This window comes from Micropterus dolomieu, linkage group LG07 (genome assembly GCF_021292245.1).
Source record: "Micropterus dolomieu isolate WLL.071019.BEF.003 ecotype Adirondacks linkage group LG07, ASM2129224v1, whole genome shotgun sequence".
In the NCBI taxonomy this organism is placed as follows: Eukaryota; Metazoa; Chordata; class Actinopteri; order Centrarchiformes; family Centrarchidae; genus Micropterus; species Micropterus dolomieu.
Genome location: NC_060156.1, coordinates 258982 through 261470, shown reverse-complemented (window position 1 = coordinate 261470; position 2489 = coordinate 258982).

Genomic DNA, 2489 nt, shown 5'->3' with positions numbered 1-2489 from the left:
ACGCATCCAGCCAACACGCATCCAGCCAACACGAATCCAACCAACACGCATCCAACCAACACGCATCCAGCCAACACGCATCCAGCCAACACGCATCCTGCCAACACGCATCCGGCCAACACGCATCCTGCAAACACGCATTCGGCCAAAACGCATCCTGCCAACACGCATCCGGCCAACACGCATCCTGCCAACACGCATCCAGCCAACACGCATCCGGCCAACACGCATCAGGCCAACACGCATCCGGCCAACACGCATCCTGCCAACACGCATCCAGCCTGTGGTGTGTTCTGTCTTTTCTCTGTTTCCTCCTCATGGAGTTGGTGGATGTGGTCTCTAGCTCCCCTGGATGGCGGTGACACACCTTGTCACCCTCCTTTCCTGCATCCTGGCACCACACAACATAAAGACCTGACCAGCCTTCCAGTCCTCGCTGGATCATTGTGTCTCTTGAGAAATCACTGTTCGTCTGCCTGCCAACCCCTTCACTTTGGATTCGCCCAGCTTTCCACCGTGACTCCTGTGCATACCTTGTGTAATAAGTCGTTATGTGTGAACTACTCAACGACGCATCAAAACGGCCCCCCGACGCATCAGCCAGATATCTAGCACGCCAAATATCTGGAGAAGTCGGCCGACTCGGCATCCACATCCAGCCAATGAGAGCCGGCAGCTACTTTTCACTGCAAAACACTTTTTCCTTCCCTCCGTAGCTCTGCAGCTCAGACGATCCCTGCTACCTGCTGATCCATTCTTACCCAGATTCTTTGTCTTTATAATTTCTATCTTTATAATAACATACAGCTGATTCCTGATTCACCGATCAGTCACGTAGTTTGAACGCCACAATGACTTCAAGACTCCCGTGACATGACGGCAGGTTGTGTAGTGTGAACAGTGAAAGTGGTGTCGTCTGCACGAGCGTTTAGTTGTTAATGAATCTCTGTTGTCTTTTCCTCTGGGCTACAGTCTGCTCCTGTGTACTGTTCAACCCCGTGAAGCCCAAGGTTGTTTATTGAGCCTAAAGGTTTGATGTCAACAGTGGAAATTAAATTATATTTTTGTAGCAGGGCTCTATATTAATACAGCTGTACTATTAAGTAGTTTACTAGCATTACTATCATGATACCATTTAATTGTAATTTGTTATTAGCTAGATGATATAAACATAGAATATTTCTATAACCTCTGGCTTCCCCTCTCCTCTTACAGCAGATCATCCAGAGGGAGATTCAACATGAGTCAACGTGTCAAACAGGCAGCAGGACAGCGAAGACTAAATCAGAACAGGATAAAGAAAATAACTGAAGAGCGAAGAGCAGTAGTATTTCTGTCTATCAGTACTATTTAACTATACTGTGATGCAGTATCTTTACATTCTGGTGTTACTGCAGTAAAAGGTCGGAGTACTGAAGGTTCAGTGAAGCAGCTGTGTGTCGAACCAGTTCCTGTGTCATGTAAAGATCTGTGAGTTGTTCAAAGCTGCTGTGTTTCACTACAGTGAACACACAAGTGTGTGTGTGAGTGTGAGTGTGTGTGTGTTTAGTGTGTGAGTGTGTGTGTGTTTAGTGTGTGTGTGTAGCAGCAGTGTGTGAGGGGGAGGGGTTGGTCTCATTGGAGTAGCGTGACCATCTGATGGAAGCTGGATGGGGGTGGGGTGGAGGGTATGTGTGCTCTGATCCAATCAGCTGCAGAGGACCCCCCCCCCCCCCCCCCTCCCCCCCCCCGCCGGCCTGCAGACACGCACAGGGCTTAATGTATCACGAGAGCCCAGCAGCAGGTCCTGAACGCTGCTGCTGCCAACACACACACACACACACACACACACACGACCTGCACATCAGTGCTTTTATTTTGAAAACTCCATTAGAAGAAAACCTCATATCTACGCTGTCAGACTGAAAACCTCATACGTACCACTGATCATCACTGTAACAGAACTGCCAGCTGATCAGATGATCCGTCGTGTGATCAGACCGGACTCTGCAGCGGGGGGGGGGGTTAAAGCTTAACATGAATCCACGCTCTGAGGATCTTACCTGAGCATCCCGTACCAAACGCTTTGTGTTGTAACCTCACTGATGCTCTGAAGTCTGAACAAAAGTGAGAGCATTCAGCATGAAGAGAACGGCTCCACATTGTTCTCCTTTCTAGTTTCTCTCTCTGTGAGTCTGTGCTTCCACTAAACAGACTCACAGGTCTGAACTGAATTCACTGCGGCCATCTGTCTCTGTGGCTCTGTGTGTGTTATACTGTGTGTGTTATACTGTGTGTTATACTGTGTGTGTTATACTGTGTGTTATACTGTGTGTTATACTGTGTGTGTTATACTGTGTGTGTTATACTGTGTGTTATACTGTGTGTTATACTGTGTGTGTTATACTGTGTGTTATACTGTGTGTGTTATACTGTGTGTGTTATACTGTGTGTTATACTGTGTGTGTTATACTGTGTGTTATACTGTGTGTGTTATACTGTGTGTTATA